This window comes from Cryptomeria japonica, chromosome 4, assembly GCF_030272615.1.
Source record: "Cryptomeria japonica chromosome 4, Sugi_1.0, whole genome shotgun sequence".
Lineage (NCBI taxonomy): Eukaryota > Viridiplantae > Streptophyta > Pinopsida > Cupressales > Cupressaceae > Cryptomeria > Cryptomeria japonica.
Window position 1 is genome coordinate 247,539,481 of NC_081408.1, and position 26,788 is coordinate 247,566,268.

Genomic DNA, 26,788 nt, shown 5'->3' on the forward strand with positions numbered 1-26,788 from the left:
GTCTATCAGTGAGATCCGATCAGAGATATGTTCTATGGACCAACACTGCCTCAGTTGATCAAAGAGAAAACAATGGATTCATGAAGTGTGAAGTGTTGTCTTGCCGGAACTCCGGAACCCCCAAGTTCCCAAGTTCCTAAGTCTTCAACCCCGGAACTCCAGAACCCTCAGGTTCCCAAGTTCATAAGTCCTTGACCCCGAAACTCCGAAACCCCCAAGTTCCCAAGTTCCTAAGTCTTCAACCCCGAAACTCCGAAACCCCTAGGTTCCCAGGTTCCTAAGTCTTCAACCCCGGAACTCTGGAACCCCCAGGTTCCCAAGTTCCTAAGTCTTCTCTTCCTCAACCCTGGAACTCTAAAACCCCGAAGTTCCCAGGTTCTCAAGTCTTCCCAACTTTGGTGACCAAGTTCTCCGAAGTTCACCCAACTTCAATGACCCAAGTCTCTGAAGTTCCCCCAACTATGGTGACCTAGGTCTCCGAAGTTCCTCGGTCTTCTCTTCCTCAACCCCGGAACTTCAAAAACCCGAAGTTCCCAGGTTCCCAATTCTTCCCAACTTCGGTGACCCAGGTCTCCAAAGTTCCCCCAACTTTGGTGACCCAAGTCTCTGAAGTTCCCCCAACTACAGCGATCCAGGTCTCCGAAGTTCCCCCAACTACGGTGACCCAAGTCTCCGAAGTTTCCCCAACTTCGGTGACCCAGGTCTCCGAAGTTCCTAGGTCTTCTCTTCCTCAACCCCGGAACCCCGAAGTTAACTTCGATGACCCAAGTCTCTGAAGTTCCCCCAACTTCGGTGACCCGGGTCTTCGAAGTTCCCCAAACTACGGCGACCCAGGTCTCCGAAGTTCCTCAAACTACGGCGACCCGAGTCTCCGAGGTTTCCCCAACTTCGGTGACCCAGGTCTCCAAAGTTCCTAGGTCTTCTCTTCCTCAACTTGGGAACTCTAGAACCCCAAAGTTCCCAAGTTCCCAAGTTCCTAAGTCCTTGACCCCAGAACTCTGGAACCCCCAGGTTCCCAAGTTCCTATGTCTTCAACCTTGGAACTTCGAAACCCCGAAGTTCCCAGGTTCCCAAGTCTTCCCAACTACGGTGACCTAGGTCTTCGAAGTTCCCCCAACTTCGGTGACCCAGGTCTCCGAAGTTTCCCCAACTTCAATGACCTGGGTCTCCGAAGTTTCCCCAACTTCTTTCCGGCTGACAACACTTCCAAATGACATGATTGACACTCGAGGCTTTAACTACTCAGACAGTTTTGGTGACTTATGCACCTTCTTTTGTGAAGCCACAAGGGTGCATTTAATGTTTTTGGCAGGATTTCCATCAAGGGAGGTACGGGACCATGCTTGTTGCAGTGACTTATGTCACGTCTGCATACTCTGACTTTGGAAGGTCAATCAATCCACCCTTCTCAAAATTGCCTTTTGTGGGTATGGCTAGGTTGCTTGCATGTACAAGTCAAGTGCATGCACTTCCCTGCACTCCCAGACTGACACACAGGGGTCATGATCACTCTTGTAACCATTTTTCTATATAAAGGTTGTTAAGCCTCATTGTAAGGGTTCTCTCTCTGTTGGCTTGAGCTTTCTTATGCTCTTTCTCTTCTCTTGAAGACTTGTAGTTATTTTGCATTTCTGCAACTGTAAGTTTGGCCTTTGGCCTTTGAATGAATTGAAATTACATTCTTGCCTTCCTTCAACTTATGCATGATGTGTATGTGTTCTTACCTCCATTATAAGTGTGTGTTTGTGGTTTCCTTTCACATGTATGTTGTGTTAACTTGTTTTCTGAGTGTGACTTGTGGGAATCCTTCTCCCCTCTTGACACTTCGAAAATTCTAACCTCCACACATGCGTTTGGGTCACTCATGCAATTGAAGCTTGTGCATCTCTTGGGCATTTCAGTTGATTCCTTGTGCCATTTCGGGTGGGGAGAGGAACAATCTCTTCTTGGTGCATCACCTTGTTGTGACGTATTCACACATCGCCCCATTGCAAATGGGGACCCCTTCTTTTTTGGCTTTCTAAGGTTTGTTTTCCCAGGTTTTCGAGTTTTGTCTGTTAGCCTTTGCTTTTCGAGTGTCGCCAAGGGGATCACCTAGATAGCAGGCTCTGCTTGAGCCAGGTCAAGTTGGTGAGTGATGAAGTTTGGAATGTCATCCTGATCTTCAAATGCCCTGAAATTTGGCTAAGTCTGGAATGTCCTGATCCTGAAATTTGACTAAGTCTGGAAAACTGAAGAATCCTCCAAAAACTAGATTTTGCAATATAACTCCTGGAGGTCTGAAACCACTCTCAAACATCCTGAGAGTATATATGGAATATAACTTAAAGTATAAGTCACTTATACTTAAATGTTATATTCCATAAAATGATCCTGACGGAGAGGCCAAAATGTCAAATTTCGCTCCTGACCCTTCTAAAGGGTCCAGAGCGAAATTCCTAGAAACTCTTATTTTTGCATTGAAGGAGGTCGAGTCCTTGGTTTTTTATGACATGGATGGAAGCGAAGTAGCTTGTCTTTGCCTCTTGAGGTTGTTTTGAAAGGGAGAAATGAAGAATCTAGTCCAAGTCAAGATTTTCACTCCTGACCCTTCCAAAGGGTCCAGAGCGAAAATCTCTCTAAAATGCATTTCTTTCCTTGTTTGGCTAAAATTTGATGTCCAAGGCATGATGAGAAGGAAGAATGAACTTGACCTTGCCTTTAAGAGTGTTTGATAGCTATGAAAATGAAGGATTTTAGCCAGGAAAGGAAATTTCGCTTCTGACCCTTCCAAAGGGTCCAGAGCGAAATTCCTTACAACCCTACTTTTTGACTTTTCTTAGGCTTAAAACCTTGTTCCTAGGGCGAAGAGAGATGAGATTTTACCTTGCAATGAAGTTCCAAGTTGAGAAAATGATGATTTTTGGTCAAGAATGAGATTTTCGCTCTGGATCCTAACCCTTCCAAAGGGTCCAGAGCGAAAATCCCAAGTCCACCTACTTTCTTTGCAAGACAAGTTAAAATTTTGAATTTTATGGCCTAGAGAGGAGTGAGGCAAGGTGTTCTAAGTCTTGGAGGTGATTTGAGGTTGAAAGGGTGAGGAAATAACCCTAAAACAAGATTTTCACTCCTGACCCTTCCAAAGGGTCCAGAGCGAAAATCCCAAAATCTACCTATTCCTTTCAAATTTATTCTAAACCATGCCTAGACCAAGGTGAAAGATGCCCTTGAGATTGCCTTTGAGTTGATTGTTGTCTCCAGAAGTGATGATTTTAAGCCAGAGAAGGAAATTCGCTCTTGACCCTTCCAGAGGGTCCAGGGCGAAAATCCTTCAATCATCTTTTTCTCCTTGCAAAATCAAATCAAACTTAGGTTGGATGAGAAAAGAGAAGTATTTCCTTGCCTTGTGAGGAGAATTCAAGATGAAATGATAAAGAAGGGAGCTACAAACAAGAAATTCACTCCTAACCCTTCCAAAGGGTCCAAAGCGAAAATCCTCCTAAGGCTCATTTCCTCCCTAGTTTGACCAAATTTTGAGTTGCAAGGCATCTTGAGGGGAAGAGTGGACATGTTTGGACTTTGGAAATGTGTGAGAGCTTTGAAAAAAAATGAAGGATTCTAGCCAAGAAGGTGAATTTCGCTCCTAACCCTTCCAAAGGGTCCAGAGCGAAATTCCTTACAAGCCTACCTTTTTGACCTTGCTTGGGCTTAAGACTTTGATCCTTGCATGAGAATGATGTTTAGTTACCTTCTAGAGAAGATTGGAGGTGAAAAGATGAAGGATCAAGTCAAGAATGAGATTTTCGCCCCTGACCCTTCCAAAGGGTCCAGAGCGAAAATCCTAAATCCACCTATTCCTTTCACATTTGTGCCAAGTCAGGGCTAGACAAGGATGATAGAAGCCCTTGAGATTGCCCTTGAATGGATTTTTTTCTCAAAAAAATGATGATTTTGGGCTAGAGGAATAATTTCGCTCCTAACCCTTCCAAAGGGTCCAGGGCGAAATTCATTATAGGTCCTATCCCTGGCCATGATTTCTAGCGAAATTCTCTTTTCTAGTCACTTTGAGGTCAAGCGAAATGTTGCAAGCATGGGAGAGGGATCCAAGGGTAAGAGTCCAAGTAAACAAAGTGAAAAGAATGGAATTGAGTGAGGATAAACAAGCAAATCATGAAATTCGCTCTCGACCCTTCCAAAGGGTCTAGGGCAAAATTGTGCAAAACCTATCTTTTCCCTCAAATTTATGCCAAGTCCGGTGTGGGTCAAGATTAGAGGTGTCCTTAGGCATGCCCTCGAATTGTCAAGAGTCATCAAATATGAAGAAATGAGCTCAAAATGAGAATTTCGCTCCTGACCCTTCCAAAGGGTCTAGAGCGAATTTTCTCAAAACCACCTTTTTTCCCAATTTTGTGCCAAGCTTAGTGCTAACTAAGGAGAGTTTTGATGGGAGAGGTCCTTAGAAATAACTTTGACTTATCAATGATTATCAAATGTGAAGGAATTGAGCCTAAAAAGTGATTTTCGCTCCTGACCCTTCCAAAGGGTCCAGAGCGAAAATCTTAAAAACCATCTTATCCTTCAAATTTTGTGCTAAGTCAGGTCTAGACTAGGGTGAGAAAAGCTATTTGGAGTGCCTTGGAGAGATGTTTGACCTTCAAAAGTGTGAATTTTGAGCTAAAAGGTGAATTTCGCTCCTGACCCTTCCAAAGGGTCTAGAGCGAAATTCTTCATCTACCTATTTCCTCCTTGTGTCAAGTCAAGACTTGGAGTCCTAAGGCGTAGTTGAGGTTGAAATGATGTTATTTTGCCCGGTAAGATGGATTGAAGTGAAGGAGATGAGGAATTGAGACCTAAAGCTTGGATTTCGCTCCTGACCCTTCCAAAGGGTCCAGAGCGAAATTCCCAGTATCACCTAAATTGCTCACAATGACGATCAAGAAATGGATTCCTAGGCCTTGGTGGAGAAAAGACTAGTGTATGCTTTCCTTGGAAGGTATTTTGGAGTAGAGACATGATGGAATTTGTCCAAAAATGCAAAATTCGCTCCTGACCCTTCCAAAGGGTCCAGAGCGAAATTTTGGATAGGGCCTGTCCCTGTGGAAAATCTTGAGCGAGCTTCATTTTGATGTCTTCTTGTTGATGATTAAAGGTATAAAATGCTACGTTGAAATAAATATATTATGTGTCCTTAATCATCTCTTGGTTTGTCTTGCAGTTAAAAGAAGATCAAGCCAGGACAGGGACGACCTTCTCCAGTCCAGCATCAACAAGGACAACCTTCTCCAGTCTAGCATCATCAGGGATGACATCTTCCAGTCCAGCATTCCAAGGAAAGGTACACCATTCATCCTGCACATCAAAGACAAAGGAGGTCAGAGCAAGGGTCCGTTGGAGAAGCAGACAGTTTCAAAAGAGTTAATTAAAGTTAGCTTCTCAGCATCATCAAATTGAATATCTACCAAGTTGCAAGTGTCAGACAAGGTGGCATCCCAGTCATCACTCCTCTAGTCAGATTGGTCCACCTCAGCGTGTCCAGATTCAATGTACCTAACTCTTTGGAGATGGCACTAACTTCAATGTACCTGCCTCGGTTATCCATTGGTCGAATATTCCAGAGAAGACATGTGTCCAAGTAATACAATTATTTCATTGGTCGGAATTGAGTTTGTTGTAACAAACCCTAATTAGGGTTTTCATTGTAAAATCTCGGCCATTGATCTCAAGTTGATCTGAGCCATCGATTTGTATTGAGGGCGCTATATAAGCCCTGGCTCCTCATTTGTAAAAGCTAATGGTTGGTTAATAGACAATAGTGAGAAAATAGTTGATAGTTTGCGAATAGGTAGTTGAATAACAAATAGAATAGCAATTAGAGTAGACTAGGAAGAGAAGACAAGACATTGTTGCCTCAATTGTAAAGACTTCTTTTTTCATTGAAGATATGGTGAATTATGTAGTTTCGTTGCAATATGCATGGTCTCTTGTTGAATCTTCATTTTAGATGATAGATAATTAAATTGAATGAAAGAAGTTGTTGAATGCACCTGTGTGGAATCCGTCTAATCCATACCACTAGCCTCTTACTGATTGTAAGTGTGCCCTACGTGGTCAACTGGCATAAAATGAGCTTAATCTCAAGTCGTTACACATCTATTGTTCATGCATTAACTTGAATGATGATCAGTATCTGATGGTGTCCGATTTGAATATATTCGAAGCATCCCCCAGAAGATCGCACTGAGTTGGTGTTGAATTGTTCCATTTGATGGTGAGACCCAGCCCAGTAGGACTCCACCTAGTCATTCGTCCATCTTCTCGCATTCTAGGTAGTAGAGTAGACTTCCTAAACCCTGCATCTTTTGTCATTTGTTTGTCTTCCAGTTAGTTAATAGGACCTGTGATTCCAACAAATCAGGCATTTAGGTTGTCAAGTGTAAGTCCCCTTGTGATTCCAGCAAAATCACATCATACCACAAAGAGCTTATCCACACGTAGAGATCCTACATAACAGAACCTTGGAGTTACTCCGACTGATCCTTCAGCGAGATCTTCAGCAGTCGAGAACTTTGTTCAAGAGAGGATAAGATACTTCAGTATTTTATTCTGTGTTCGCATGTGCATGAAAAACACATCAACACACCACCATTTATTTCAAGCAATTCTCTCTTCCCTTTACCTCTGCAATTTGTTAGGATAGGCTTAGGAATTAGTTTTAAAGTGTTGAGTTGGTTTGACAGTTGCACCTGGATTGAGAAGGAAGTCGACATTCTCCAGAGATTCAACCTCCTTGCACAAGGTCCCACACTTCGGGGTTGTTTCCATGTTTCACAAGGTTGTTGAGTTGATAGCTCAGCAAGGGTGCAAGCTTTTGTGATAACAGTTTTTGGCATGCCTGGTGGGACTTAATTTCGACATACATGCTAAGGATTCAGTGTTGTTCCTAGTGTCTCAGCCTTTGGAGGCAGCATCTCTCAAGCACTTGGCGACTCTGCTCAACAAGTCCAATTCTTGTTCATGCGAAGTTCCTTCTCCGGAAGCCCAAAACCCACAGGTTCCCAAGTCTTCGCAACTCTAGAACTTCGCAACCCCGGAACCCCCAGGTTCCGAAGTTCGCAAGTCCAGTTCCCCGGAACCCCCAGGTTCCAAAGTGCCTAAGTCCTCAACTCCGGAACCCCAAGGTTCCGAAGTCATGCAGTCCTAAGCCCGAGCCAACTGAAGGTTCGGTGTGTTCTTCAGTTCATCAAGCCTTTGGAGGCAACATCTTTCAAGCACCTGGCAACTCTGCAATCATTTGGTGGATCTGTGGTATGTTATCAGTCTCTGTTAGAGGGTCCAGCTGCTCTTTTAAGCATTTTGTTAAAAAAGCTCCATCTCTTTCAAATGCTTTAAAATGAGTTCATATCATGGGTGTAACTTCTATTCACCCCCATTCTATGAGAATGCCAACCATTTTTCCCCTCCTTACCAACAGGACCGAACTAGGACTGCTCCTAGTTTCAACCCAAACAACTTCACTTCAGCAGCAGGTGGGTACTTTCCTAATGCTTGCCACCCACCCACCCCTGCTCAACCTTCTTGGCAGCCCAACTTGCCCCAAGATGACGAAAAAAGGCAAATTGCAGAAATCAAAAGTGTGTTGCTTGATTTCACCAAGCAGCTGGAGGAGTTGAAGAGACAACAGGAGTGAGATTTACAGCAGGATCAGCTTGCTTATCAGGCTCAACTTCAGCAACAACAGATGGGAGCCCAAAGACAACATAGGGGGTTCCTTGCAAGGCAGCTTGCCTCTGCTAGGAAGAAAGAAATTGAGCAACTAGCAACCACAGAGATGTGGCTTATAGAGGAGGAGGTTCTGCCCCTTGGGTTCCTAAGTTTGAAATCCCAAGCTTCAGGCAAGGGAGACCTCCCAAGCCTTCAACTTCCCCCCCTAGTTTTAAAGTTACAGGTTTCAAGGGAGCTCCAACTGTTGTTATACAAGAGCCTTCTCCTCAGTGCCTTTTGCAAAACACCCCACCACCTAGGCCCTTTCCTGATGCTATCTCCCTTTTAAGGGCAAACCTATTTTATGGAGGACGGATGGTTCACATCCTCATCATGACGAAGGGGTTCAATCAGCCATTGGTGAGTCTTCATATGCTCTAAAGGAAGAGGAATCGACAATGCTGCAGGAGGATATTGAGAACAATCAGTTGCAGCAGCAGGTCATTGAACATGAGGAGTGTGAAGGTAAAGAGGACACTGTCCTCTCATTTGACAATCTTCCTTTCTTTATTGATCATGAGGAGAAGGATATGTCTACACCTCCCCCACTGGTAGCTCTAGAGCAACAGGCTAGTGTTGACGAAGCACAGGGGGTAATGGTTTTGCTGCAGATTGCAATGCGGATGGATCATGCCATGAACCTGAGGTTGTTGCATTATGTTGCCAAGAGGAGGAAACAAAAACAAAGAGACAATCTAAAGATTTTAGTTCTTCTTTTGAGGTGTCTCATAAACCTAAGATTTGTGCTGATGAGTTGGATATCAGCACATGTGATTATGATGTATGTCGGTTCTCCCCTGTCCCTGAAAGTGATGATGTTGAATATGAGGTCTTCTTTCAAGGTGAAGATGTTTCTTTTGGCATTAGGGATGATGTGCCTGAACTTGAATGTTTCACTTGGAACCAACATACCAAGTTTGATGACATTGAGCAACAACATGTTGATCATGCCAACAGTCTTTTGGTTACTCAACTTGACAGTATACCTGAGCTTCAAAGTTTCCAATTTGATGTGTCTGAAGAGCCCCCTTGTGCTGGCCAAGACAGAGATATGGTATACTTTTCATCACCATGTGAGTTCGAGGCTTTTTCTTTTGGTTTCGACTCACGCCAAATGGAGGCCGGCTATTGTGAAAAAAATGATGCCCCCTTGTATAATAGAGATGCCTTCTCTTTTGCAAGGAGTAGTTCTTTTGATACTAGCCAACTCCTAAAAAACTTCCCCCTTGCTATTATGTGTATGCTTCATGCATCCCCAGATGTCTCAGGTGGCTATTTTCTATGGCTTCCCTATGGTGGCAAGGTGAATGGCGAAGTGTTCTTTCACCACGAGTAGTATGTGTGATATAATGCATGTATACAAGAGATTTCAGCCATTGTAGCTAGATGGTGAATGTAACAATGGTATAATGGTATGAGGGGGATCAGCTCCTTCAAAAGGTTCCTCTTTGACAGAGGCAAAAGCATCAGTTGCCTCTCATTGTACAATGTAAATATTAGTTAGGTTTCTTGTTTTCCAAGAAGTGCACGAGCATAGGCTGTTCACCTTCAGAATGGCTGATCTTCATCCTTTGCAGGTTACAGAGGAGAGAGTTTTCTTCTTTCTTGCAGTTGTGACTCTGTGCCCAATGGATTACATAGGCTGCTGATCTATATGCTTAGTAGGCAAGCATCTCGCAGAGGTAGCCAAAAATGTTGTCATTTTATGACACCCTTGGTCCATCAATGAGATCCGATCAGAGATATGTTCTATGGACCTGTTGTGACCTTTTCACACATCGCCCCATTGCAAATGGAGACCCCCTACTTTTTAGGCCCTTCCGGTCTTTTGGCTTTGTTTTTTTGGGTCTTTTTCGCAGCAGTCTCGTCAATCTCTCCACTTTGCCAGTGTTTGGGGGTCATATTGATCAAGTCTGCTTTTCGTTTGAGTAAATTTGGTAAAGTCTAGGGCTTGTTTTGTCAATTTTGGGGTTTCTGCCTTTGGTCCTAGATTTTAGGGGTTTTTGTTAGGGTTTTGGAAAACTAAGCATACAACTGGAATCAGGACCCTTCAAGGAACCTCCCAGTAAAATTTGAGCCAAAATAGGGCAACTTTCTATTTTTAGAAAGTTCCTATTTTTTAGGGATTTTACTGAGTCCCGAAATGTCGTCATTTTGCCAAAAATCAAACTTACTATTTTTAATAAGTGCTTTTCTGACCTATTTTGCCCAAAACTTGACATTTTGAAACACTTACTACTGAAAGCTGAATATCTCTGAAGACGTTGAAGACTGAACGTTCCTGAAGACCATTTCTAAATCCGAAAGAGTCAGAAGGCAAGCAAGTTGGATCAAAAAAAATGGTTAAGTTTGGAACTCCTATTCTAGAAGAGGAAAGCATGCAAAATCATCCAAGTCTGGAAATTCGCATCAATCCACCAATGTCATCCTGATCCGAAAATGGCTTGAAATTTGACTAGGTCTGAAAACTTGAAAAATCTTCAAAAGTCCAGAATTTGCATTATGATTCCTAGGGACTTGAAACCACTCTCAAACATCCTGACAATATATATATATGAAATATAACTTGAAGTCTTTTTCCTTTCTTATACTTAAATGATATTTCATATATATCCTGATGAAGAGAATGAGGAAAAATCATGAAAATCCTTCCCCAAGTCAATTCAGCGCCCAAGTTTGGCCAAGGGCGCCAAACAAAGGAGTCCATGGAGAACGTGGAGAATGTGAAAATCCTTGCCTAGGTGGTTTTAGTGCCCATACTTCACCAAGGGTGCCAAAGTGAAGTTGATATGGAAAGCATGGAAAATTGTGAATTGCACCACTTAGTGAAAATTCCGCCCTACTCCAAGGGAGGGTGCCAAAGTGGAGTGCTCAAGGAGGGAAGGAAAAAGTATGAATTCCATGACCAAGAGAAAAATCCGCCCAAGACATTTGCATGGCGCCAAAGTAGGGTATGCATGGAGAGATGGAAAAAGTATAAATTCCATGACCAAGAGCAAAATCTGCCCAAGACAATTGCATGGCGCTAAAGTAGGGTATGCATGGAGAGATGGAAAAAGTATGAATTCCATGACCAAGAGCAAAATGCGCCCTAGCACCAAGGAGGGGCGCCAAAATGGAATGCTCAGGGAAGATGGACAAGGAATGGAATTCCTTCCACAGAGAGAAATAGCGCCTAGACATGAGGGAGGGCGCTAAAATGGATGACTCATGGAAAACTTTGAAAATCATGAATTCCTTGGCCAAGTCAAAATGCCGCCTAGGAACAAAGGAGGGTGCTAAAGTAGTATGCTCATGGACAATAGACAAAATCGTGAAATCCTCCTCCATGTTGAATTTCCGCCCAAATCCTGAGGAAGGCGCCAAAATTGAGGTGTCATGGAGGAAAGAAAAGGTTGTGAATTCCTCCTCCATGGTGAAAATCCGCCTAAGCACTCAGGAAGGCGCCAATACACACAAGGCGTGGAAGATGGAGAAATTTCAAGATTCAAGGGATGATGGATAATTCAAACGAAGTATGAATTCCTCCTTCAGTGTGAAATTCCGCCCATGTATATGAAAGGGCGCCAAAATGCCTAAGCTTTGGAAAATGTGTAAAGGATGAATTCCTTCATCAAGCCAGTTTAGCGCCCAAGTTCAAAGACAGGAAAGGAAGGTTTAAATGATGAATTCCACCATGCAAAATGAATTCCATGCTCAAGCCGGAAAACTAAGAAAATTTGTCTAAGACATGAAAATTTCTAAGGCAAGGAAGGAATCAAGGATGAACTGATACTGAACAAGAAATTTCCCCTTAGGAAAAATTTGAAAAATCCATTCTCGGGCATCGAGAATCATCCGAATTTGAAAATGATGGTAGATTTGGAGTCATGGGGGAATTCGTTCCCTCCTGGACTTGAAACCCTAATTTGTGGAAAATTCCTAAAAAATAGGAGATGGTGAAAAGTGATGGAAAACCTTCTCCGAGCAAGAAAAGTTGAAGAGACTTCAGGAAAATTCATCCTGAATCAAATTTTCCCTCTCCAACAATTACAGATGTGCAGGAGCAGATATACAACAGCGGGGTCCACTTGCATGGCGATGATCTATTGAACACGTGGCAATAGAGCGGCACATTCATTACCGGAATATTTGACCAAATGGCGACCCAATCATTGCATGTTGAATTTATGGCAGATTCCTTTTACATGCAACCGCCGCATGTGGAGATGATGGTGCATTTATGGCATCATGGGCGATTTTTTGCATGAGGGTACATTCATTGCATAATGGGCACCTTTTGAATGTAATGGTTAATTAATGCTTTATGGGTGCCATTTTTGGCAGGATTGTAATTAATTGTATATGGGCATGATGGGTTATTAATTGGAGATTCCCACCTTGTTGCATCTTGAGTGGAGAATCTTTTAGGGAAAACCCTAATTAGGGTTTGCATGTAATCATGGCCTGAGGCCTATATAAAGGGGTGATCCCCCTCATTTGTAAAGGAGGGAGACTTGTATGAAATTGTTGCGATAAGTTTTGAGATAATAACAGTGAAACATTGTTCTCTGATGGTGTCCACTTAAGTTATTTTTTCAAGACTTGCATGGTTTCACCTTCCTCACTTAGAGTAGAAATAGTGAAGTGCTTTGATTTCAATGGAGAATGTAATGGTGTCTGATGAATTTCCATGGTTCATACTTTTTGCATCTTGCTGATTGTAAGTTGCAATGTAAAGTTAGCTTGAACCCCCTAAATTTGTGCTAAGTTCGATTGTGGATAGTCGTTTGGATTGCGTCGTTTTGGGTATTCAAATGCACTTTCTCAGTTTGAAAATCCTCTAGCATCCTCAGAAGATTGCACCGGTTTTTGCGGAGTTGTAGTTAAACTTGACGAAGCAAAGCTTGGTTTATTAGGAATTTGTCCACCAAAGCATTAACTGTTGATATCACTGCCCTTAGGAGTAGATTTAGATCCTTCTGAACCCTTTCCCCTTTAAATTCTTGTTCATTCCAGCTGAGTCCGTTCGAAGCAGCAACATCGCAGAATTGCCATATCCGATGATGGAGTTCCAGCCACAACAAAGAAGTGAAAGAATGATGCAAACGTAAGGCCCCTTGGATTACCAACAACCACGTCAGCCAACTGAGTCACGTTCGTAGCATAAAGGAACCTTGGAGTCGATTGTTTGAACTTCTTGCAATCTTAGCATGCAATCGCACTTTGATCAAGAGAGAGTGAAGTGACCATTAGGCAACTTTATTCTATGTTCGACGTAGTCATAAAAAACACGTCAACAGAACTCAGCAAAACTTCTAGAGGCATGGATCAGCAAATCTTTCACTATGGCTAATGAGTTTATAAGAAATATGATGAAAATACTTGGTAGAGCCATTCGAGTTTTTGAGATACTTCATAACCTCATGGTGACAGTTGATGCCTTCACTCATGCTAAGGACGTCACCATTCAAGTATTGCAAGCAATAAGGAAAGCAACTAGACAAATACTGGCACAAGAAGGGGTAATTAGAAAAGAATCAACTCCTAATCTGTTACAATGGTCGACCTTGCTTCAAAAGAAGAAACTCCTTTTTGAAGATGTGAGTAACAGATGTAGTCAAGTCGAAGATATCGTCCATCCTATTCATGACAAGATAATTGAGGTGATGTGCATCATTCTTGACAAAAGGGCAGAAATTGAAACAGATGTGGACATTCAAGAATTGGAGGATAGGATAAAAGTTATCTTTCAGGGAGAAGGTGGACCGATCATAGAAAAACAATTGGGTCTTATGCATACCACTATGTTTCTTATTAATAAAACTAAAGAACTTGAGCATGGATGGGAGATAACACTTCTTGCAGCCTTTGATTAAGTAATCCACCTAGAAGAACGTATGAAGAATCTACCTGAGATTCCGATTTCTGAAGTCGAGAGTATGACATCTAGATTCATTGAATATGCCAGAAAGGAAAAAGAGAAAGGGAACAAAGTTCTAGAAGAAAGTTTGTTACGATCCCACTTAGCGTTCCATTTTCCTATTGGAGGATGCTTCCTTGATTTCCGTACTGACACATGCTATTTTATCATTGGTTGTTTCATGATGATGATTATCTAGATAGGATTTTCATTTGTATCAAACCCTAATTAGGGTTTAGGTGGCAAGATCTTGGCCCTTGATCTTCATTCGATCTCGGCCCTTTATTGTATTTGGGAGTCCTATATAAACTCCACTCATTTCATTTGTAATGGTTAATAATAGTAGCAATAGTGATAGCAATAGTAATAGACTAGAAGAGAATAGAAGAGAGAATAGTGGCAAGAGAAAGACTTGAAGAATTGTTGTTATTTGGCTATTGGATCAATGAAAAATTGAAGTTATGGTGTTTTGCTCAATCCTTGAAGCTTATTGCATGGTTCTTTTATCTTCTCAAGCCAATCTTTTGATGATAGTTTAAGCATTAGATTAAATGATGGAATGTTGCTCTTGATATATTGTGAAACTCGTTATCCATACCACTAGCTTTCTTGCTGATTGTAAGCGAGCCTTGTGTGGTCAACTGAAACTCTTAAAATTGTTTAAGTTCGATTATTGTTCAATCATTGATATGCATTCAATTAATGGTGTCTATGATTAGTAGTGATTTGAAAATCTCTTATCCTTAGAAGATTGCACTAGTTCTAGTGGAGTTGTTCATGTATGGCAATGCTATAACTAGTTGTGTTTCACTTGTGTCATCCTTCATCCATTCATTTTAGAATAGCTTAGAATTCCTCTAAACCCTCATCTTTTGTCCATTTTTTGATAATCATTTAGTAGTCTTAGGAAGAAACTCCATTGCATATCATTTGCCAGTCACTTCATGAAATCTTTTCGAACCATAAATGCCCCTTGATGAAACAGCAATCACAATGACCAACTAAGCTTATCCACACGTAGTAATCCTTTATATATGAACCTTGGAGTCTTTTTTGGGTGATCCTTAAGCTAATCTTCAGCATCCAAGAGATTTTGTTCAAGAGAGGATAAGATACTTATGGTATTTTATTATGTGTTCGCATGTGCCTAAGCAACACATCAACGGTATGGACTAAACAAATACCACACAAATGCATTCAACAAATTCTTCCATTCAACCTAAGCAACGTGAAAGCAAATTGAGAAGTAAAGATCATGCAAGTTGTTGAAGTAACAAATCAAATTCACCATAACTTCAACGAAATCAATTGTTCTTTACAACAAGGTTTGGCAACAATCTTTGCATTCTCCTAATCTAACTTCTACTCTAATCTAGCTACCATCAGAGCTCTATTCACTATTCACTACTCTATTCACTATTCACTACTCTATTCACTAACTATTAACCTTTACAAATGAAGAACTTGAGCCTTATATAGAGAGCTCATTACAACGAATGGCCAGGATTGATTTGAGATCAACGGTCGAGATTTTACAATGAAAACCCTAATTAGGGTTTGTTACAACAAACTTAATTCTGGCCAATGAAATAATTACAACATTTTGACACATGTCCTCTGTAGATTATTCGACCAATGAATAACAAGGGTAGGTGCCTCGAAGTTTGTGCCATCATGGACAAGTTTGGTTCATTGAATCTGGATGTGTTGATGTGGAACTTCTTTGATTGGTGGAGGTAGTGACTGGGATGATGACTAGGAAGCCACTTCAACTTGCATTTGTAGACTTGGTTCATCACCAGGAAGGGATGTTGAGAAATATCTCTTGTTATTCAACCTTTCAAGCTTGCTCAAAGTAGTGGTGATGGGAAACATTGAGGTAGTTGGGTCCTTCCTTCATCCTCACTCGCTTGCCTTGGGGTGATTGTATAACTTCTCCTTCGCCCTCCTTTGATCTCTCCATGTCTTCATAGCGTGGTGAGAGTTGAGATTCTTCCTTCTTTGATACCCTTGTGCTTGCTGATGAATTTTTCTTCTTGAACTTGCATGATGATGTAGATCTTGCAATCTCCTTTCTCCTATTCCTTCAAGGTGTGGCTTTGCAATTTCTATCACCCTCCTTTTATATCTGCAAAACAAAACAAATATGGCATCAAATAAACATAATATATAACGTTGATAGTTCTTTTAACTTGATATATTCTTTGATTCTATGTGTTTTGCAGGTTTGGTAAGAGGATTTAGAGAAAATCTGCTCTCATGAAGGAGCACTTGAAGTTGTTTTTCACTCCTAGAGACGAGCACTTGAAATATGCTCCAATCACCTTGCTCATGAAGTTCGCTCCAATATGGAAGCACATGAAGTAACCTTCTATCTTGCCTATTCATCTTCTTAACTCAAAATCCCTCCTTCCAAGCATTAAATCGGTTCGAAGCAATGTTCTCATAAACAATCTTGCAAATTCTTGATCACATACACATGAAGTTTGCTCCCCTAGGCTTGGACATGAAGTTCGCTCCCCTGGGCTTGGACATGAAGTTAGCTCCCCTAAGCTTGCACATGAAGTTCGCTCCCCTTGCCTTGGACATGAAGTTCGCTCTCCTTGCTTGAACATTAAGTTCGCTCTCCTAGGCTTGAACATGAAGTTGATTTCAAACAAACTTTTCTTCAATCACTTCATCGTTTCATCAATTCAATCCTTAGGTTTTTCAAGTCTTCATCTCGCTTCACTCCATCCATTCAAACTTGCAAGATAAGGCCTAAAATGCAAAATTCGCTCTTATCAAAGAGCACATGAAGTAAACTTTTCTCTACGGAAGGAGTACTTGAGGTGATCTCAAATCGAAATCATACTCACTATCTTCATTGATACGTTCTAATTCACACTCAAACAAAGCTCCTAGGATGAATTTTCGCTCTGAGAGAGAGGCTCATGAAGTTAATTGAAATTTGACACTTGGTGTTTTCTCATTCACCCTCCTCCATTCCATTAATTCAAGCTTGCTGAACTAGGTTCACGGTGTGTTCTAGGAGCACTTCGCTCTCATCTAAGGGTGCTTGAAATGAATTTCGCTCTGGGAGAGGGGCACTTGAAGCTTTCCTATCTAGTAGCCTCTCACACTCTTCGGTTGAACTCCTAATGGACTTAACTTCTCATGCGATCAAGACATTACTAAAGGTTAACAAACTCACTCACTTCACCTCTCACACAAGGTTATCTACCCGACTCCTGGCTTCCTGACCATCTATACCTCTTCAATGCAAAGGCTAATAGCTAAGGACTACACTACCCTAGAAAGAAGAAAAAAAGTGGGGTCCCCATTTGCGATGGGGCAATGTGTGAATACCTCACAACACTACCTAGGGAAGAGGTGCCAAGGGTAGAAGAAGAAAGTAACCCATCCACAAATAGTACTGAAGATATTACGAGAACTTATGTAAATCTTGAACCGGAGATTAAGAAACCTATAACATTTAGGAAGTTTTATGAAGACAAGAGACATGAGGTACCTAGGAAAGAAAAGAGACCACCAAATAAAGATTTGAGACACAAAGTGAATACAGTAACACTCCTGAACTTTGATGGATTAGAAAAAATCACTGCCCATGCTTGGCTGCAAAAGCTAAACACCTATTTTACCCTCAACCCAATGACCGAAGAGGATGCACTCCAATTTGCTATCCTACATTTGGAAGGATTAGCCCACGAATGGTGGCATCATGGAATTCACACCCAAGGGCACCAAAAAATAACCTCCTATGAAGAAATCTCACAAAAACTTATTATGAGGTTTGATAGGAAACATCCCCAAGAAGACTTTAAAAGACTAACTTAGCTGAAACGGCAGGGAACAATAGAAAGTTACATGACTGAATTTCAAAAAATCTCAGTCCGAGTTTCAGGCATAGAGGAAGATAGGCTCACCTATCTATTTGTGGAGGGATTAAAAGATTCACTTAGAGGGTCGGTAAGCGCTCTTAACCCAATATCTCTTGAAGATGCCATTGAAAAAGCTTTGAGACTAGAAGTCTCATCAGCAAGTAACAAGACCCCAAATAATCATAACAAACTTTTCCACAAGAAAAATGAAGTTCACAAAACCTTCCCCTCCAAGGAAGAAAGTAGGGAGCTCAAGGAAAAGAACCTATGTTACACATGTAAGGAACCCTGGAAACATGGTCACTTATGCCATAAGAAGAAAAATTTGTGTTATAGTTGCAAGGAAGAATGGGAACCAGGGCATAAATGTGGCAAGAGGGGTTGAGCCCAAAGGATAGGGACAACCACCAATGAAGAAATTGAGGAAATTGCTAACAAAAGAGTAAGGACTGAAGAAGACGAACATGTAACCCTAGCCACCATTACTCAAACTTCCAAACATCAACTATTCCGCATCAAAATTACACTTAGAGGGCAAAGAGTCATCGCCCATGTAAATAGTGGGGCATCCCACAATTTCATAAATGAAGGATTAGTGGCAAGAAGAAAGTTAAAAACTGAATGCTTTAAAGGGTTTACAGCAGCAACAGCTACCGGAGACATGGTTCAGTGCAACCAAATAGTTCCACAACTAGAAATGTTCTTGGGCAAACATCCCATTTAGGAAGATTTTTATGTCGTACCCCTAGATGCTGATGTAATCCTAGGCACCCCTTGGATATACTCTTTGGGATGTTACATGACTGATCTTCCCAACTTAACAATCAGCAAAAGGATGGAGAGAATTTTTAGGAAGGAGCAAGGAGAATGGGCATCTCAGTGTATGGTCCTTGACAAGTCTATCCCACAAAGCCAAGCCATACACATTGATATACAGCCCATCCTTGAAAAGCATAAGGATTTTGATGATATTCCAATAGGGTTACCTCCCAAAAGAGGATTCAAATACATTATAGAGCTGTAAAAAGGAGCACAACCTATAATTACTACTCCCTATAGGCATCCACAAAAATTTAAAGAGATACAGAAAACCATTAATGAACTTTTGGTAATGGGCCACATTCAACCAAGTTCAAGCCCATTCGCATCATCAGTGGTACATGTTAAAAAGGACGGTACAATGAGGATGTGTATAGACTACCGAGCCTTAAACAAGAAAACTATTAAAAACCGATATCCTATTCCTAGAGTGGACGAACTCCATGGGGCCAAATATTTCTCCAAGATTGACTTGCGATCAAGCTACCACCAAATTGGGATGAGGGAAGAGGATATTCCAAAGACAGCATTCAGATACCATTATGGACATTTTGAGTTTTTGGTCCTACCTTTTGGATTAACAAATGCTCCAGCCACATTTCAATCTTGTATGAACCATACCTTCAGGAAGCAACTTAGGAAATTCTTACTAATATTCTTTGATGACATCCTCATTAACAACAAGACATGGGAGGACCATCTTAAGCACATTGATGAGGTATTAGAAGTCCTGGGGCAAGAGTCATTATATGCCAAAGCTTCAAAATGTGAATTTGGGTTGAAGGAAATTCTCTATTTAGGCAACAAAATCAGTGAACAAGGAGTAAGCATAGATGAAGAGAAAATCAAGGCTATTAAAGAATGGCCTAAGCCAAGAACCCTAGCTCATTTAAGGGGATTTGTAGGCTTGTGTAGTTATTATAGGAGATTTGTGAAGGGCTTTTCAAAAATTGCAGCTCCCCTCACAGACTTAACCAAAAGGGAGTTTTTGTTTGGAGTGAAACAGCCCAACAAGCCTTTGAAGATCTTAAAAAGATAATGAGTTCATGTCTCGTTCTAGCCATTCCCGACTTCACCATCCCATTTGAATTGCAATGTGATGCATCCGGAGAGGGTATTGGAGCAATTCTCTTGCAGAATAAGCACCCAATTGCTTTTGAAAGCCGTAAACTCACTACAACCAAAAGGGTCTACTCTATTTGTGATAAAGAAATGTTGGCCATTATGCATGCTTTAGCAAAATTTAGACAACATTTGGTTTGCAGCAAATTCATGGTCAAAACAAACCACAATACTTTACAATTCTTTCTAAAACAAAAGGACCTAAATGACTGGCAACATAAGTGGGTTAGCAAAGTCCAAACCTATAACTTTGATATAGAAAATGTAAAGGGGAAGAATAACATTGTAGCAGATGCATTATCTCGCAAGCCATATTTATGCACCATAATAGAAATCTCCATAGATTGGAGGAACTCTATCATCGCTGAATATGCCAAAGACCCATATGCAAGTGATATTCTGGAAGGGAATAGAGGAACTATTTCTTTATAAAAACAGAATATATCTTACACCTAGTTCAAAAATGAAGGCAAAGATCATTAGAGAGTTTCATGATAATCCCCTAGCAAGACACCAAGGTTACTACAAAACGTATAAACAGGTGAGGGAAAAATACTCTTGGAAAGAACTTAAGAAGGATATATTAAAACACGTTCAAGAGTTTATGACATGCCAAAAGAACAAAACTAAGCAAACACACCCGGCAAGCTTACTTCAACCTCTACCTATGCTAGACCAAAAGTGGGATACTATCTCCATGGATTTTATAACAAGTCTTCCTAAAGTTCAAGGGAAAGATTGTATATATGTGGTATTAGATCAATTAACCAAATATGCACACTCCATGGCCATATCCACAAATATAGGGCACCTCAAGTGGCCGAAGTTTCTTCAAAGAATTATTCAGATTACATGGGTTACCAAGAAACATTATCAATGATAGAGATAGAGGATTTCTCAACTTATTTTGGCAAGAGCTATTCTGTTTAGCAAGAACTAAATTGACACCCAGCACAAGCTACCATCCTCAAATCGACGATCAGACAAAGATTGAACTAACAAATGGATAGAGGGGTACCTAAGAAACTATGTCACACGCCAACAGAATGTATGGTTATAATGGTTGCATCTTGGGGAACATTGCTACAATGCAACTCACCACTTATCAATTGGGATGAGTCCCTTCAAAGCTTTATACGGTTATGAGGCAACTTCCTTTGGAAATTGGGATCTCCAAGAAAGTAGAGTACCAGGAGCTAAGGATTTCGTGCAACAAAATATAGACATCATGATTGCTCTGAAGGACAATCTTCACCATGCCCAAAACGAACAAAAAATCTATGCCGATTGTAAACGCACTGAAAGAACATTTGAAGCCAGAGATTTGGTCTTCTTGAGACTACAACCATATAAGCAATATTCTATCAAAATTAATGAAGCAAAAAAGCTTAAGCCTCGATTTTATGGACCTTATAAGATCCTAAGGAAAATAGGCGAAGTAGCTTATGAGCTAGAGCTGCTCGAGAACAGTAGAATTCACAATGTTTTCCATGTATCCAAGCTTAAAAAGGTCCTTGGACAACAAATTTCTCCATGTGTGGAGTTAACCCCACTTGATGGTGAGGGCAAGTTAATCTTAGAGCCGGAAGTAGTTCTTAATATGAGAGAGAAGCGGTTGAGGAATAAAAGCATTCCGGAATTTTTGATCAAATGTAAAGGGCTGCCAAAAGAGGATGCTACACGGGAAGGAGAGGAAATATTTAATCATCCAAATCTGAAGTTGCTTGTGGACAAGCAAATTTGAGAGGGGAGGTCTATAATGTCCCCCATATCAAGTTGATGTAATAATATTTGATGTAGTAATAATATTTTTTTGTATATATACATTTGATTAATAATGATATTTGATGTAATAATAATATTTATTTATATATATACATTTAATTAATAATAATATTTGATGTAATAATATATATATTAGATTATTAATAGTTATTTATTTATTTAATAATTGAAAGGAATAACTGTATCTGGATCAGATCGATCTCTAAACTAATGCTAAACATGCACTAACTTAAGAGACATGATATTAACTAAGAAGCGATTCTTTCTATGTTATGAAAAGCCACCAAATATGAATACTTACGGTTGTTATGAGGAAACATGTTTTGAGGAAGACTTGTCTCTAACTCTCAAAGAGACACACCTACTCACATGGAAAAATACTCATGATAGATGAGCCCCAAGGGTGAAAGAACTCAGAATCCTGAAATGCATTAGAGATGGTATCTGTTGTCACAAAAGTTTGCACCCTTGCTGAGCTATCAACTCAACAACCTTGTGAAACATAGAAACAACCCCGAAGTGTGGAACCTTGTGCAAGGGGGTTGAATCTCCGGAGGGCCGGCTTCCTTCTCAATCCAAGTGCAGGTGTTGAACCAACTTAGCACTCCAAATTTTACTTCTAAACCTATCCTAATAGCTTGCAAAGGAAAAGGGAAAAGAGAAATGCTTAAAATGAAAGGAGGTGATGCACCAAGATAAGAGATGTTTCTCTCCCCACCCGAAATGGCACAAAAAATCAACTGAAATACCCAGGAGATGCACAAACTTCAGTTGCATGAATGACCTCAACACATGTATGGAGGTTAGAACTTGTTGAATGTCAAGAGGGGAGAAGGTTTACCACAAGTCACACCTAGAGACAGGTTAACATAGCATATATGTGAAAGAAAGCCACAAACATACACTTACAATGAAGGTAAGAACACATACACAACATGCATATGTTGAAGTAAGGCAAGAATGATGATTTCAATTCATTATAAGGCCAATGGCCAAACTTACAGTTGCAGAAATGCAAATATTTAAGAGAAGTGAAAGAGCATAGAATAGCTCAAGCCAGCAGAGAGAGAACCCTTTACAATGAGGCTTAACAGCCTTTATATAGAAAATTGGTCGCAGAGGAGAGACCATTGGTCAAGGAAGAGAAGCCTTGACCTTTGTGTGTGCAAAGGACCGTCAGTCAAGTAAGTGCAGGGAAGTGCATGCACCTGACATGGTGTACATGCAAGCAACCCGACCATACCTTGACAAGGCAATCCCAAGAAGAAAAGTACTTCTAGAAGGTGGATTGCCTGACATTCTAAAGTCAGAGCATGCAAGCATGACATGAAGGTCAAAAAGTAACCATAAATAAGCATGGCCTTGAACTCCACCTGATGGAAATCCTGCAAAAATCATTAAATGCTCCCCTATAGCTCCACAAAAGAAAGTGTACAAGTCACAAGAGTTGGTGGAGCATTAAAAGCTTCGAGTGTTGATCACACCATCTAAAAGTGTTGCAAGTCGTCGGAAGTCAAAAGTTGGGAACTTCGGGGTCACGGGATTCTGGAGTCCCAAGGTCAAGGAAAGGCAAAGGCTTGGGAAATTCAGGGTTCCGAAGTTACGGAGTTCGAGGGAAGGGAAGACTTAGGAACTTGGAAACTTCAAGGTTCCGAAGTTATGGAGTTCCGGGGAAGGGAAGACTTAGGAACTTGGGAAATTTGGGGTCTAGAGTTACGGAGTTCCAGAGAAGAGACGACTTGGGAACTTGGGAACTTCGGGGTTCCGGAGTTACAGAGTTCCGGGGAATGGAAGACTTAGGAACTTGGGAACTTCGGGAATCTGAAATTACGGGGTTCCGAGGAATGGACTTAGGAACTTGGGAACTTCGGGGTTCCGGAGTTACAAAGTTCCGAGGAAGAGAAGACTTGGGAACTTGGGAACTTCCGGAGTTACGAAGTTCCAAGGAATGGAAGACTTAGGAACTTGGGAACTTTGGGGTTCCGGAGTTACCGAGTTCTAGGGAAGAGAAGACTTGGGAACCTTCCTTCTGACAAGACAACACTTAAACACTTTGTGCCTCCATTGGTTTTCTCTTTGATCAACTAGGGCAGCGTTGGCCCATGGAACATATCTCTGATCGGTTCTCATTGATGGACCAAGGGTGTCATAAAATGACAACATTTTATCGACCTCTACGGGATGCTTACCTGCTAAGCATGAAATCCAGAAGCCTTGAGCATCCATTGGGCACTAAATCACTGGAAGAACCCAACAACATGTGCCTGCCAACACTTGGAGGGAAGCTGGAAACTAGAGCATGTACCCCTTTAAGGAGAATGCAACCGGTGCAAAAGCACTTATGAAAGCAATACAACCTCTAATCTAATATTTACATTGCTTTATATGGAAAGGTATTTAAACAAATCCATTGACTAGCTTATCAAAATAGCTACCTTTCCTGACCGGCTTCTGATAATCTTCATGTTTGTGGACAACCACCCAGGAAAAGAAAAATGATAGGCACCAGAATGCCTCCGAAAGCTTGAGAACAAAGAAGTTCACCCATGTTTGAATGTTGTCCTCCTGAGCTGGATGGGTGAAAAGAACTTGCTCTCCTTGATGCTCAACTTCATGCTTAGAGGTAAGCATGACAAGGGACGACCTACAGAACTCAATCTGTGTCAGATGCTTGATTGGACACCCTCTTGAAAATTCTAAGTTCAAGCAAAAGATGTTGAACTCACTATCGTGCTCAGCCGCCTTGATATCTCGCTGGCTAGCAGGGGCAGGCGTTGATGACTCATCAGATGAAGTGTGAATCTCTTGTTGTTGTTGCTCATGGCACTCTTCCAGTTGAGGAGGCAATGATCAGATGTGGATGGATGAGCAAAAACCTTCCAACTCATCCCAAAATTGATCTTCATCAATCTCCTTCATGCTTCGCTCCATACTAGGAAACACCCTCACATCACAACAATCCTCATGATTATTGGGAGAAGTATGAAGCTCCTCCCTTTGGGATGTAAGCTCTATTGTGACGTTATGCATAAGTTTAGAAACACCCCTATGCATATCAACTGTTGCATCTTCCAGTATAAAAATGTGCTCATGCTCCTCCACCTCCAGCTCAGTCTCATGCTCATGATGCGGCTCCTCAACATCCTTGACTTCCATCTGCTGATGATCCGAGACCTCATCAACTGTAGGCACATCCTCTTCCTCGTTCTTAAAGAAGAAAGGAAGCTCACCAAATAAGAGGAAAGAATCCTCTTCCTCATCATCTTTTGCCTAGATAGAGGCTCCCTGAGAGTGATTATCTTTAATCACTTCATGCAGCAAGCTTGATGCTTCATCCTTGCAAGTGTGTGAGAGCTCACAAATGGCAGGCAACATCTCCCCCTTCCCCCACTCACTGGCGCAATCAGCTCTCCATATGACAAGTTCGCCCTTGAAGAGAAAGATAGTATCAGGACAAGAGGGCTGAGTGTGAAAAAAATTGCAAGGGAAGTTGAGGTGTTTGAATTTCTTGCATAGGAGAAAACCCTCGAGGTGAGCACCTCTGTGAGATGGTAGATTGGGAGCCTCTAAATTTTGGGATTTTGAATCTTGGAGGCTCAATTGAAGGCTTAGAGGATGCCCGCTATATGAAACCTGGAATTTCAAACATGGGCACCCTAGGGGCAAACCCCTCTTCCTGTATGAGTTGCCTCTCTCGAGCTGCTAATTGTCTAAGTTGTTCCTCACGGACAACAACCTGCTCTGCGAGGAACTACTCATGTTGTTTTTGTGCCTCTTCATGTTGTCGTTGGAGTTGGGCTTGATGAGCAAGTTGTGCCTGTCGTAGGTAGCTCTCTTGCTCCACGTCGATGGCCTTGAGTTGTTCCTGGAAGCTTTGCATTATACTTCTGATGCTGAGGTCTTCTAAACTTTTCACGTTTTGATGCTAGCTGCGAGGATGTGGAAGTTGAATGGGAGCAAAAGAGGCATCCTAGGGTTGTTGATAAACATATGATGGATGCCAAGAAGGTTGAGCAAGGGTGGGTGGGTGGTAAGCACTAGGAAAGTACCCACCTGCTACTGAAGTGGAGCTGCTTGGGTTGAAACTAAGAGCAGTCCTAGTTTGATGTTGTTGGCAAGGTGCCAGATAATAACTTGCATATTCATGAAATGGAGGGGAAAAAGGGTGTTGCTCATAATATCCTTCCATGACAATAGCATAGAGAAGGCCAAACCTAATTTAAAAGATGTTGCAAATAAGAATAACAGGTCTGCCCTAATCAGAGAGTTGGACACATACCAGCAAGGTCACCAATTTGATTGAACTACAGAGTCACCAGGTGCTTGAAATGCACCTCTTAAAGGCTAAGTGTATTGAAGAATGCACAAATCTTCAACTCGATGAAGAACTTGTCCCATCGGGCATGCCAAAAACTATTGTCACAAAAGTTTGCACCCTTGCTGAGCTATCAACTCAGCAACTTTATGAAACATGGAAACAACCCCCAAGTATGGGACCTTGCGCAAGGGTGTTGAATCTCCGAAGAAGGTTGGCTTCCTTCTCAATCCAAGTGCAGGTGTTGAACCAACTCAACACTCCAAATTTTACTTCTAAACCTATCCTAACAGCTTGCAGAGGAAAAGGAAAGAGATAAATGCTTAAAATGAAAGGAGGTGATGCACCAAGATAAGACATGTTTCTCTCCCCACTTGAAATGGCACAAAGAATCAACTGAACTACCCAGGAGATGTACAAACTTTACTTGCATGAATGACCTCAACGCATGTATGGAGGTTAGAACTTGTTGAATGTCAAGAGGGGAGAAGGTTTCCCACAAGTCAGACCCAGAAACAGGTTAACATAGCATATATGTGAAAGAAAGCCACACACATACACTTACAATGAAGGTAAGAACACATACACAACATGCATAAGTTGAAGTAAGGTAGGAATGATGATTTCAATTCATTATAAGGCCAATGGCCAAACTTACAGTTGCAAAAATGCAAGATATATACAAATCTTCAAGAGAAGTGAAAGAGCATAGAATAGCTCAAGCCAACAGAGAGAGAACCCTTTACAATGAGGCTTAACAGCCTTTATATAGAAAATTGGCCATAGAGGAGAGACCATTGGTCAAGGAAGAGAAGCCTTGACCCTTGTGTGTGCAGAGGAATGTCAGTTAGGTAAGTGCAAGGAAGTGCATGCACCTAACATGGTGTACATGCAAGCAACCTGACCATACCTTGACAAGGCAATCCCAAAAAGAAAAGTACTTCTAGAAGGTGGATTGCCTGACAATCCAAAGTCAGAGCATGCAGACATGACATGAAGGTCAACAAGTAACCATAAATAAGCATGGCCTTGTACTCCAGCTGATAGAAATCCTACAAAAATCATTAAATGCTCCCCTGTGGCTCCACAAAAGAAAGTGTACAAGTCGCAAGAGTTGGTGGAGCATTAAGAGCTTTGAGTGTTGATCACGCCATCTGGAAGTGTTGCAAGCCATCGAAAGTCAAAAGTTGGGAACTTCGGGGTCACGGGATTCCGGAGTCCCAA

General features: G+C 41.4%; 1 protein-coding gene across 3 annotated transcripts in view; it reads right to left on the minus strand.

Moving 5' to 3' along the window:
• Positions 1-26,788, minus strand: part of LOC131045634 (sirohydrochlorin ferrochelatase, chloroplastic-like) — a 57,972-nt gene that overhangs the window by 17,476 nt on the left and 13,708 nt on the right. The gene's annotated exons all lie outside the window — the stretch shown is intronic.